This window comes from Manis pentadactyla, chromosome 18, assembly GCF_030020395.1.
Source record: "Manis pentadactyla isolate mManPen7 chromosome 18, mManPen7.hap1, whole genome shotgun sequence".
Taxonomy (NCBI): domain Eukaryota; kingdom Metazoa; phylum Chordata; class Mammalia; order Pholidota; family Manidae; genus Manis; species Manis pentadactyla.
In genome coordinates, this window is record NC_080036.1 from 29,108,255 (window position 1) to 29,121,834 (window position 13,580).

Genomic DNA, 13,580 nt, shown 5'->3' on the forward strand with positions numbered 1-13,580 from the left:
TAATATGAGAAAATGTTCTCAACAAATTATACTGAGTGAAAAAGCAGGCTAGAGAGCAAGATCTATGGCTGACCATTTTATCCTATGGGCTCAGAGTATACCATTTTGTTTTAAATGTCTTTATTATACATTTTTAAAAGACTGAGTTTATAACCAGTTATTAATTTGGCATATTGCCAGGTGATGGGCTTGTGAGAGATCCCTTCTGCTCTATATTGCTCTTCATATCTGAGGATAGAAAGAGGTGTTTTGTGGTCTGTTTTTTTTTTCAAGTAAAATTGTGACATTTGACTATATGCAATTTTTGAATTAGCTAACTGGTAAGCTATAGCAAGGACACTAGCATGTCTGTGCCATACAATGCAGTTTATTTCTTTGCTTTTCTCTAAAATGATGTTAGGTGTTACTTCTCACTTGGTCAAATGCAATTTAATTCAGTTAAACCTTCATTGCATACCTCCATGTGCAGGGCACTAGAGGTGAGAGTACAAAGATGCCTAGAACATATTACTGGCCCCAGAGAGGCTAATAAGTTAGCAGGAGAGGGGAACCCACTGGGACCTGCCCAGCTAGGAGTAAAACTTCTTTTTAGTTTTTTAAAAAATGCAGCTGCAAAGGCAATTTGCTGTACCCGAGACTAAATCCAGCTTCCTTATGGACCTCTCTGTCCTTCGTCATTGCTTTCTGGAATTTAGCCTAGGAAAGAAATATATGTCACCATGTGTGCTAGTTTATAATTAGAACAAATGTGAGGACTTATAAGAAAAAGACCTATTGGCAAAAACATTTAGTAAAACTCTAGAAAAGGCAGTCAGGAGAAAGGAGAAGGAAGAGATCTATTTTGGAAATTAATTTAATGCCAAAGGAAGAGGTGACATTTAAAAAATACAAAAAGTAATTATTATGTCTTTAGGATTTTTATATTTCAGGAGTGCATGAAAATATAGCTGCTATTGGGTTACCCTCCATTTGAAAGGATGAGTTTTGTAGGTATAAATAGAAGCTCAGGTCAAGAGGCTAAAGGCAGAAAAAGACTCACGTATCCAGCAGACTGATAAGCATGTGAAATGATACCCTCTACCTAAAGGGCTGCAATCAGGCCTGTGACCCGTGCTTGAGCCCCAAGGGAGGGGTAAGAGTCAGAGAGTCCAAGATGGCCCTTCTCATAAATCTTAAACCTGATTTTTTAACCAAACCTTTGCCAGACTTCACTCTGAAGACACTAACACACAGCAGCCTGATTTCTAAGACCTCAGAACCCCTAGGGGAGTTTTCTCCTCACCCGTGTCCAACTGAGCAGTAACACTTTTCGAAAGGGTGGTTGGCCTAAGCCCTAGAAACCAGTATCTCCTCCCTCTTTGGGGGCAAGAGTTTCTGAGAAGCCTTTCTTAGAGGCACGGCCCCAGGCATTAGAAAACAAACAGGGAGAGGGTCAACCCTGGTCTGAGGGAGAAGGGGACATGTCTACCCATCTCAAACTGATTCTTGGCACCTTGTCACTAAGGTGTCTAACCCATGGGTGAGGACAGGGGGCGCTGTCTGTGCCCTTTTTGTGTTTGGACCCATCCTATCTCGGGGGTTTCCTCGGACAATAACATTTCTTCTGCTCCAGCTTTCTGGGAGGTGGATAGGGGGTCTCTGAAGTTTGTCATTTCAGTAGCCCTGGTTTCTTAACTCAAACATCTGTCACATTGGCTGGCCCTGGGGCCCTAGGCATCTTTACTGTCTCCCCACTATTTTTCTTATAAACTCCAGATCCTACAAAATTCTCAGACTCCCTGAATCCACCATCTTATGTCAGAATTTTACCTCTTTCTCTAACCCTGTAAGAGGTGCATTATCTTGGGTTGGTTAGACTGAACTGTCAAGATCTTCAGTTGACCAGAGTAAGTTTTCCAAGACCTTGCAGACCTGAGGCTTTCTTGGTGTTACCTTGTTCTGTAGACCACAGCTCTGCCTAGAAAACAGCCCTGCGGGAGGCCCCTCTCCCAGGCCTCACCCCCACCTGCTGGCCGTGGGCCCTGCTGGCTTTGCCTCTCAGCTTCCCTGGGCGCTCGGGAGAGGCAGACGCACTGACTCCGACTCTTTAAAGCAACCTCTGCTGGGAAAACTTGCAAATGTTTGTAATTTCAAAATGCCATGGTGTCAGCCTGTGACTTGAATTTGTGTTTTACTTTTTACTGTGGAAGATCTGAAATTAAAAATAGGAGGATTCCTGACTTAACTTTAACATGGACTCTACGTATAGGCTCACTTTGTCCTTCTGAAATTCCACTGGACCTTTAGTCACTGACCGCTGAGAGCTGGGGGTTCTCCTTTGGGGTTCCGGAGGGCCAGAGGCAGATGCCGAGTCCTGTTGTCCAGGGGCTCTTGTTTTTTTTCCCAATGTGACAAATGGCTGTGGAAAAATCTCGGTTTGAATGCTCGCTTGATCGTTTACTGGTATGACCTTATTAATTTTCTCTATTTCTTCATTTTTCAAACATAGAAAGTAATGCCCACTTCCTTAGATCATCGTGTAGGATAAATTAGTCAATAATTTATCTCGTCAAATCCAGGACACCACTTGGACTACTTTTTGCTTACTTGAGAATTGGTGACAATATTTTTCCCCACAATGAACAGATGCATTGTATTTCCCTCTCAAATAATGTTCCCTTGTAATCTGCCTGCTCTGAGACAGGAGGCTTATCTTCCCAGAATAGGAAAGAGTGAATATTTGGCCTTCTTATCAAGGTGACTGTTAAAATTAGGTGGCCGTAGAGAAGATCCAGTGTTCACTCCTGAGCCCGTTTTAGCCCCCAGGAATGCAGAATTGAGAGCCAGCAGCCCTACCATGGATCTTCTGAGGGGGTGGGGGAGGTGGGGCGGGTGAGGTGGGGCCGGATGTGCAACAGGGCAACGACTCAGAGGAGCCCACAGGTCAGGGAGAGCCACGGGGAGGTCGAGGCAGCTGGAGGGCGGCCCTCACTCAGGCTGGGCTGCAGGTCGGAGCGGCTACAGGGGTCAGCTGTGGGCATCAGAAGCCAGGGCCAAGGCCATTTGCACCTCAGTGGTCACCGGCCCACACACACTGCAGGGCCAGCATGAGGTCGCAGGACCTTGAGAGCCCAGTCTCTGTACCCAAATGCTACCACAGAGACAAATAAACCAGAGCAGGAGGGTAGGATCTGACAGAGTCATTTTGCCTCTGTGCCTGACTTAAATAGATTGGTCACATTCCTGGCTTGGACGAATTCACCTGGATTAGACTAAAATACATCTGTTTCCATGTCACCTAATTAGCGGGACCTGGTAAGACTAGATCACTTGAAGATAAATAAAGGAGCTACATTTCTTGGCACTTAGTGTGAATATAGTGTGACCAAATTTGCAGCCCTCTTTCTCTCTTTTGCTTATTTTTCCTTGATTTTGTCAACTTATAAACTTCTGCTGCTGCTGAAAATAGTTCATTTCAGGAATTTTTCTAGATAGTAGAATAGAATTTGAGCCCTGACATTGGAACTTGTCCACAATCATCCCTTTACTTATTAATAAAAATTTTTTATAATTTCTCTTCCTTTCTAAATCTGTTCATCACCCACCATTCATCTACACACCAGACAATAACCCATGCCGGGGACTGAGACAGAAGGCGAGCGGCAGTTTCAAACACGGAGGGTGAGCAGATAATGAACACTGCTGCAGTCACCTTCCCACAGAGCCACGTGGGCTCGCTCTCGCTTTTGGTGTCCAGGCATTTAATTGCCAGGCAGGGTTTAAAGCCCTGGGCTTCCAAGTCCTCAGACGCAGTGACAGCCGTCTTTGAGAGCTTCCTTACCTTGCAGAAGGTCCAGATGCACATCTGCTGCACCAGACCTGGAATCAGCCATTTCTCTAAGGGGCCTCATTCCCTTTAGTGAGAAATATATTTAGAAACCAGAATCTGGCCTCTAATGAGGCTCATTTCTTCAGGGTTGGTTATTTCTAGTTCCTTTCTGTGGACAGAGAAGAGACAAAGACTATTCGGGGAGAAGCAGATTTTGAAGGGTGAAGGAGAAATGATTTTTTTTTCTCAGTCATTTCTCTATTATCAACCATTTAAATTGTAGTTTTGATTATAATAATAAAGCTGTTATAGGTACTTTTATTTATAGTTTTTCTCCACCTTTGAATTCATTTGCTTAGGATAATTTATTATTGCAGGTTTATTAGGGCAGAGGGCAGGAACACTGGGGTGCCATCTTAATACTGCCTCAGAGGTTACATACAGAACCAGCTACATAATTCACAGGTCCTGGTTCAAAAAGCAGTAAATAATCCTGTTAAGGTGCTAAAATGAAAAGCCTTTTCCTTTTTCCCTTCTCTCCCTCCCTCCATGTGTCCTGGTGATTTTTATTTGCTACTTAATGCCAGGTTCCCTGAGGCACTGGCAGGCTGAATTAGCCCCACGGGCCCCCCAGGGCTCAGTCCCTGGCAGCATGCGGGGGCACACCAGGGATGTCCCCCTCCCCCAGGCCAGCTGCTCCCAGGCCACGGGGATGGCGAACCCCCAGGGTATTGCAATCTTCGTGCCCAGAGGTAACATGTATCTGGATCCAGGGATGGGCGAAGTGTCTGCTGAACACGCCCTGGCTCGTCCACCGCGGACGGGGTCACCTGCGGCCAGTTCTTCCCCTGGGTCGCCACCGGGTGTATGAGCCCAACTCTGATCCCGTGCCTAAGCCAAGGCCCCCCGGCAGGGAGGGGGGACAGCGGCAGCTGGGCAGAGCAGGAAGGCGAGGCCAGGCGAGGCCCAGGGGACCAGCGGGCGGGGATGGGGAGCTTGAGCTGGTTTCTGGGAGGCAGGGGGCAGCAGGAGTGGGACAGTGCTTGAGCCAAGGCTCCAAGCATCCCCATTACCCCACTGGAGCCCCCTTACAAAAGCCCCAAAGGTGGGGCTCCCTGGCCCCAAGCCCATTGTGGCTCCCTATGTGGTATATTCAGGAGCAGGTTTAAAATATGATTGGGCGCTGGGGTCCTTGGAGATGTTCTCTGGGGATGTTTTCTGTGAAGTCAAAATTATTTCATAATAACACAAAGACATTACTTGCCCTTTTCACTCTCATTCTCTCAAGAGTGCAGGCTGGGGTTCCCGAGGCCGCCCGGCGGTGTGACGCTGCGACAGGCTGCGTGCCCAGGCGGAGAATCTCGCTTCCTCCACTAAGCCGGACATTAAAGAGATCTTCAAAGACATAAAACGATACCAGTCTTCTCCCTAATATCTGTTGTGGAAAAATATAGTTGTTTTTCATAAAAATGTGTTAACTGTTTACCTATTTATTTCTATATATCCATTTTTGTTATTCGAAAATGAATGCATGAAGGTATTTTAATTTCTAACACCACTATTAACAGGTATAACTCATGTAAGCAAAAGTTCTTTGGGGCCCTCAAGACCTTTTTTTAATGAATGCATCTTTTAAATTGAGGTAAAATTCATATAACTTAAAACTAACATTTTAAAGTGCAGTTTGGTGGCATTTAGAACAATCACTGTGCTGTGCAGCCATTACCTCCATTTACTTCTAAGACGATTTCATCGTCCCGAATGGAAACGCTGTACCCAGAAGAGTCACCCCCATTCCTCCCTCTCTGCCCCCGGTAACTGGCAGTCTGCTTTCTGTCTCTATGGATCTATTTGGGTGTTTCATGTAAGTGGAATTACCCAGTCTGCGGCCTCTCTCTCATCAAGCATAATGTTTCTGAGGGTCATCCACGCTGCAGCAGGTAACGGCACTTCATTCATTCTTACGGTCAAACAACCTGCCATTGTATGATATACCATATTTTGTTTGTCCACTCATTAGTTGATGGATATTGGGTTGTTTCCACCTATTAGCTCCTTTTCTGTCCAGCGTTTTCAGTTGAATAAAACCCAGGAGTGGAATTGCTGGGCAATATGATATCTCTGTGTTTAATTTTTCAAAGACCTTATCATCTGTCTTCCTTGGTACCTGCATCATTTTGCATTCCCGCCAGTGAGGATGGGAGAGTTTTAATTTCTCCACATCCTCAATACTTGTTGCTTTCAATTTCCTTTTACTGTAGCCATGATTTACAAATACTTCCTCACATTTTGGAGGTTGTCTTCTTACTTTCTTCAAAGTATCTTTTGATGCACAAAATGTTTTAATTTTGATTAAGTCAACTTGTCTAGTTTTTCTTGTTGATTGTGTTTTTGGTGTCATTTCTAAGAAATCTCTTGCCAAATCCAGAGTCATGAAGATTTACCCCTATGTTTTCTTCTAAGAGTTTTATAGTTTTAACTCTTACGTCTAGGTCTATGATCCATTTTGAGCTAACTTTTGTATATGGTATGAGGTACAGGTCTAACTTCATTCTTTTGCATGTGGAAATCCAGTTGTCCCCAGCACCATTTGTTGAAAAGACTATTCTTTGACCCATTGGGTCATCTTGGCACTTCTGTTGAGAATAAATTGGCCATAGATTTTGGAGCTTATTTTTGGACTCTCAATTCCATTCCAACAGTTTATGTATCTGTCCTTATGTTAGTACCACACTAGCTTGATTCCTGTAGCTTTGTAGTAAGTTTTTAAATTGGGAAGTGTGAGTCCTCCAACTTTGTTTTTTGTTTTCAACATTGTTTTGGCTATTCAGGGCCCCCAGAGATTCCTTATCAATTTTACAATCAGCTTATAATTTCTGCAAAAAAGGTCCTTAGGATTTTTGCATTGATTCTGTAGATTGCAGCGGGAAGTATTACCATCTGAATGGCAATTTTGTCTTAAGACTGAAGTCTTTTTTTATATATTATGTATTTATATATTTTATAATATATAATATTATATATTATGGATATACTCTTTTAATCTAGGAACCCAGACTGTCTTTCCTTTTATTTAGATCCTTATTTTCTTCAGCAGCATTTTGGAGTTTTAAGTGAACAACTTTTGCACCAACTTGGCTAAATTTATTCCTAAGTATTGTATTCTTTTTAGTCAGTCGTAAATGGAATCCTTTTACATTTTATTTTCAGATTGTTCATTGCTAGTATATAGAAATACAACTGACTTTGGTATGTTGATTTTATCTCCTCCAACTTTGCTGAATTCATTAATTGGCTCTAATGGTTTTTTGTATGTTCTTTGGGAGATAGATAGGTAGACAGATAAATAGATAGGTAGACATAGGATCATATTATCTGTTAAGGAAGAATTTTACTTCCTCCTTTCCAATCTGGATACCTTTATTTCTTTTTCTTGCCTAAGTGCTCTGGTTAGGGCTTTCTGTACAGAGTTGTTGACTAACAGTGGTGAAAGTACGCATCCTTGTCTTATTCCTGGTCCTGGGGGAAGTTTTTTAAATCTTTTATTATTGAGCATGTTAGCTGTGGTGTGTTGGGTGTTTTTATCATGAAAGGCTTGATAATTTTTAAGAATGTGAAGGGGTCCTCCTGGTATCAGCTATTAGTTAAGAGCAAGGGCTTAGAAATCAGTCCACCTGGTGTGAATCATAGGTTGGTTAATTACACGCTTCATGACCTTGGACAATTTACTTAACTTTTGTGTGCCCCGCATTCCTTATTTGGGAAATGGGGACGATCACACCTCAGAGGGTTAAATGAAGACTGGAGAACACACATCAGGGCAGTGCCTAGTGTGGAGTAAATGTTCCACACGTTAGCAGTTTTTCCAAGCACTGCACCGACTTAAATATTCACTGGCAAGCAATTTCAGTATTACCATTTTCCTAAAGTGTGCCCCATGTAGACTTGGTGATTTGACTTTGCTTCTGCTCATTTAAGAGATGTCACCTCGTTTTTCTAATGCCCATTTCTGTAATTACTGTGGAGGTACACAGTTTTCAATTATTTGCCACAGTTGTGATTTTTCTCTTTTTAACCTATTTGCAGTTTTATTATTAGCTGTCTCACATACTATTTTGATGCACTCAGTCAAGTATAAGATAAATAACTAAAATTTGTCCAGTTTACACCACATTATCAAGGCTGTTGTCCTGTTCATTAAAATAACATGAGGGCTCCAAGGACATTCTGGAATTATCTGTCCCACATGTTCTGAATCTTTGACATAAGCCATGGAGACTGAGCACAGTGGCTGGCACCCAGTTCAGTGATATAAATACGAGCCTCCATGAAAAAGCGTGCCATGGCCAGAAATGAAATTCAAAGCAGCAGGCTGGGTTTCAGAGGCCACGTCACTCGGATATGCTGCCTCCCTGGTTACAGGCAAGTAAATATCCACCAGGCTGATTATTTGCACACACTTCATTTAACTTTGCCCATCTCCACTCATTTTCCAGCAACAGAAACTAGATCAATTCAATTACAAGGAGGTCTGCTTGTTCTTTTCCCATCCACCTCAGAAGTTTCCCTTCTTTTCAAGGCTATGTCCCCCTCGGCTCTTGGGCTCATTCCCTTACCATCTTGCTGTCTGATCACCCTCTTTTCTTTCTGGTGACTTGAACCCTCTATTTCTACTGCACCTTCTCCTAGTAACATAGACAACTATTTCTCCTAACAGAAAAAGTGTCCTCATCCTGTGTCAGTCTCTAGGTTCCCCGTTTCTCCTCCCTTCCTATCACAGGTCATCCCTCTGCTTCCTCACATCCTGCTGCCCCTCTGACCATTGCTGGCTCTGGCCACCTTTCCACAGAGCGCCTCTGAGGCCGCTGGTGGGGATCTCCTAGCTGCCAAACCCGATGAGCCTTTTTCTGTCACTGTTTGACCGTGAGAGGCCTGTCGGTTGACCACTTGCTCTTTGACATCCTCCTGGCCTGGGTTTTGGGACACAGTTCTGTATTTTTGATGCCTCTCTGGCCTGTTCTCTTCAGTCTCCTGAGTGGCCAGCTCCCAACCTCCCGCCTCAGGCACTGGTGTCACTCAGGGCCCCATTCTGGGCCTCTTTCTCCTTCTTTGCCCCTCCAAACACACTTTCCCCTTGCTCTCATCTAGTCCCATGATCTCCTCTAACTCCGCGGATTCCTGGACCTCTGCCTTCATCCCTGCCCAGCCTTCTCCGGGAGATCCTTGTTCAGGACAGCAGAATGTCTGCTGGCAGCCTCCTAGTGGAGACCCGCAAGCACATCAGACCGAGCTGACCACCTCTCCCTCGCCAGGAGGTCAACTGCTGCCACCTTGAAAGACTCCAGCTGAAATCCTGGCAGTCAAGTGGAAAGAATGTCTGGCCTCTGACTTCAGCCTTTGGTTCAGCAGGTCAGTTATGTCAGAATGCAGTAGAATTCTGTTCTGTCTACCCTTGAGTCATGCTCAGAGATGAGGGAAGTCATGTGATTACCTTCCTTTCTCTGCCAACCAGTCAGCCCCAGGCCCTGGTTAGAAAACCCGTGAGTCCTGGTTACTGTCCTGGCTGCTCATTATTAGCCAGGTGAGCATGGGCAAGGTTTGTACTTTGCTAAGAGGCCATTTCTTCATTTGTTAAATGAGGATAACAACATTGTGGTCTACCTGCCTAAGATTACACAAAAGTTTGGATTGTTTGATCAGACTCACAGAAATTACCCACAAGATCTCATTCAGAATTGGCCTTTACCAGTAATTCAAAGGATGCACATGATTTTGAGACTTGGGCAAAGTGCAAAGAGGTCTGGGACCACGAATGCAGCTCCAGATCCTTCCTCAATATGTAAGGATGTGCCCTGGACCAGGATGAACACACGAGTTGTCCAAATGCTGCATGGGGGCACTGCTTACACAAAGGAGCCAGGAAACATTTTCATTTTGTACACCAGCAATTATATAGCTGATGCTAATGTTTTTCCACAGGCTGAGACCCAGTAAATGCATACATTCCAGGCATGTGTTCCATAAGGAACCTAAATAGACCAGTTATATCCTCATAAATGCCTTGCATCAACAAGGCCTTTTTGCAATCTTTTCACTTGTCAATGCCACCAAGACGTATTTAGAAGCAAGGTGACCTGGGTCATTCATTTTCACCTTTTTGTTCCCCCTCCTCCAGAGTTTTGAAGGTAGGAAATGAAATATGACTTAGAACCACACCTAACTGTTTATCTCCTCCTTCCTAGTTTGTTAGACTCCATTTCATTTGGGCAGCACACCCACAAGGAATGAGGACCGTCCCCAGGCCCCAGAGAAAAGCCCCATAAGCTTCAGTATCTCTCAGTCCCCTTAGCTCCCTGTCCCTTTCCTGCTCCCTGGCCAGCGGCCATTCCTAAATTCTTCTCTGGTCATTGCCTCTCTCACCCAATTAATCACCATGCTCTCTGCCAGGTCCACACCTGTTCCGTGTGTCCTTCTGGCCCTCACTGTAGCTGCCCTGGGTCTAGACCCCTTCTTGCATTGCTGAGATTACTGCTCTTCTCGTCCCTGTGCCTCCTGTTTCACTCAAACCCGCACCTTAATCTCTGCACACCAACAGGAGGAAGCCTCTGCAATGACCAACCTGAAAGTATCACTCTCCAGCTTGAAAATGTCCCCAGCTTCTGTACCCCAGAGGGTGGCTGGTAGTTCCTACATCGTGCTATGGTATTTTAGCCTCTGTTCCATTCCCTATATTCCAGGTTAACTTCTTTCTGAAATGCTCTCTCTGCCCTGGTCCTATTCTCTGTTCTTTCCCAATTAGACATGTGTTGGACCTCCTTGTCTCTCCTTCACGCTCTTACATTATCTCCCTCTTTATTTTTCTTGCTCTACATTCTATGAGGTTTCTTTATTCTAAATTAACCACTTGACTTGGTCTTGAGTTGTGTCCAAATTATTATTCTGCCCATTAATTAAGTTTTTCCTATTGCAATCCATTTTTAATTTCCAATAATGTTTTCATGTTCTTTGTTCCTTTCTCATAGCCCCTTCTTTCCATTTCTCAACTGAAGCATCTCAAATTTCTCTGAGGATATTAATTGCAATTTTTATAAAGTTCTCTCATCTTTCCTAAATTGTCTGTTTCCTCCAAGGTCAGTTTTTCTCTTGGTACAACTCAGGCCTTCTGTTTCATGCTGTTGATTTCCCTAGTAAATGTTGGTTTTCTGCTCACAGTCATGAAGGAAGAACTATGACAATTAGTATGGATGGCTTTGCATGAACGTGTCTGCAGACTTGTTAGGGCCTGTCAGGCTGCTCCCTTGGCTGATGAGGGTTGTCTGAGGGGTCTATGCGGAGTTTCAGAGGATAGAAGCCGTTTCAGGGTAGCAGGGCAAGGAGCATGTAGTCGAGTTAGAGACATTCACAGATGTCCAAGCAGGTTTTATTCTGAGGGGTAGAGCTCTTTAGCATTTCAGGCTAGGTTCTGCTTCTTTCTCAGGCCCTACAACCACCCTCGAACATTCTCCAGGCAGATTGCCTACTTTCTTTAGAAAACACGGTTTTGTTTAACTCCGAGCATAAATGCCATTGCTTCCAGGTGTCACACATTCATGCCAGGAGAGGACAAAAGCTGACTCGGAGCTGCCCTTGGTGCTGTTCCTCAATGCTTGACCAAAGCCTCCTTCTGTTCTGCATTTACTTACTCTGAACTTGGGCCTGCTCCTTGTCTCCCTTGGGGAAGAATACTGGTGCCTCAGGTTTAAATTTCCTCTGTTCTTTCTCCATGACTGCTCTTTATTTTTCAGTCACTCACTGCTGTATAACAAACCACTTCCAACTTCAGTGGCTTTAAACACCAGAACGTGTCATTTTCATGATTCTATGGGTTGACTAGAGAATTGTTGCTATGCTTTATGTGGTGTTGATGTTGGGATGGTGGGGAGGTCCAAACTCGTGCTCCATGTTGGTGCTGGCTACTGGCTGCGATCTCCACGCAGGCGGCCAGCCAGGGGCCTTGGTGCTATTCCACGTGAGGCTCTCCACATAGCTGCTTGGGCCTCCGTGCAACATGGTGGCTGCGTTCCAAGAAAGAGCATCGTAAAAGGACAAGTTCTAATACCCAAGCCCTTATAAATGTCTGTTGAAATTATGGTTTCTAATGTCCCATTGGCCAAAGCAAGTCAGCCGCATGCCAGGTGCAGTGACAGTGTGGCAGGGGCGACGAAGGGGCATGAACACTGGGAAGCGTGGTTCTGGGGACCAGCAGAGCAGCGGCTGCCACAGTCCCCTCTGTGTCCTCTGCATCTCTGCCCTGCCAGGAGGACCATTGCTGTTTCAAGCACTGTGTTGTTTCTTCGTTTAAAAAAAAATGTACTGGCCAGTTAATGATGTTAATTATTCTTATGTTAACTATTACTATGTCAACTCTCGAATCAGAGGTTGAGAAGGCACGTAGAGAGGGGAAGTGAATGTCAGGGAAGCCCCTCACGCTCCCGTCCCATCAGTACCGTTCAACCCGATCCCAGGAGGCCTTTCGTTCTGCCCCAGGAGCAGCCTGCAGCCGCGGCAGCCTCGGAGTCGGGCTGAGTCCCTGTCCCCCTGGGCAGCTTCTTCACGCACGAGTGTCCAGTTACCCGCCGTTGGTTTGCCTGTCAAACCATAATGTTCTGTCCTTCCTTATCAACATGGAATATTCTTCTCTTGTCAGGCACTATAACTTCACCCACTGCCTCATTTGTACTAAAACATTACTGTATGAAATGACAGTAATAAAGCACTGCTTGAAGGGTAGTCACGCATGCCTCTTGGTCAGAGCAGGCCGACCGATTCAAGCAGGTGGGCGAGAGGGGCCCTGTCGGTGTGCCCCCCTGGGAAGGCCGATGAGGCGTGGGAGACCACTCAGTGATCAGGGGGTGTCTGCCCCGGGCGCAGCCTGGACGTGCCGCGTGCCTCCCAGGAAGGGAGATTCTCTACCCCTGCCCCCTGGTATTGTAAAATGTACCACAGAACTAAGCCAAGCTTTCAGAGTCGCTCACTGCGTGCTCTTTGGCCCCCGAGTGTCCTGGCGGCTCCTGGTGGTGTGCCAGGCACCGGCACCGAGGACGTACAGAGAGACAACTGCCCAGAATCTGAGTCCATGTTTGCTGTGGGAATGCGGTGGAGGACGTGCTATGGGACAGTGTTCCCTTTAAGAGGAGCCACAGGGCAGCTCTGAGCAACCGGATCTGTTTTCACCTTATGGACGCTGTAAATGTTAGGATGTGTTTCCCGCCTTGCTTTGGTTGCTAGGAAACCCAGCACAGCGGGCAAAGCTAATGCAGCAGCGGCACAAGGCCTCCGACAGACCCTTTTGCCCACTGACTTCTCTCCATCTAACTTCCCCACCCCTTTCCCACAGCCTTCCTGTCTCCCCCCACTCTTCCTCCTTCCCCCCTTTTCGTTAAACCGCACCTCCCCTTCTTCCTCTTCGGTTAACATTTCCTGAGCCCCTGCTCTATGCCTGGCACTGTTGGGCGCTGGACAGCCAGCCCCGGGCCCCCAAAACTCCCTGTTGACAGCTGGAGCCTGGTGCTTGACGTGACTCGGCGTCCCCTTTAGTGTTTGTTTAGTGACCCGGTGTTCACAGGTAACAGTGTTTGGGGTAGCTTAGTGTTTCTCCGAGTGGCCTGGTCACTCTCTGGTCCCTTCCCTGCGCAGGACCCGAGCGGCCTGCCCCCTCCTAAGGCCCACCACGCTTGCCGAGGTCACTCCCGGGTCATCGGTCCTATCCCTGCACAGCCACAGAGCAGCCTGA

The 13,580-nt window shown here is 45.8% G+C and overlaps 1 long non-coding RNA gene across 2 annotated transcripts in view; it reads right to left on the reverse strand.

Moving 5' to 3' along the window:
- LOC118935607 (uncharacterized) overlaps window positions 1–13,580 on the reverse strand; it is a 21,633-nt gene continuing 8,053 nt past the window's right edge. For both annotated transcript variants that reach the window (XR_008994676.1, XR_005033922.2), the window contains exons 5-6: window positions 3,821–3,977; window positions 1–2,398 (exon numbers count right to left, since the gene is read on the reverse strand). This is a non-coding gene — a long non-coding RNA (uncharacterized LOC118935607). The remainder of the gene's footprint in view (window positions 2,399–3,820; window positions 3,978–13,580) is intronic.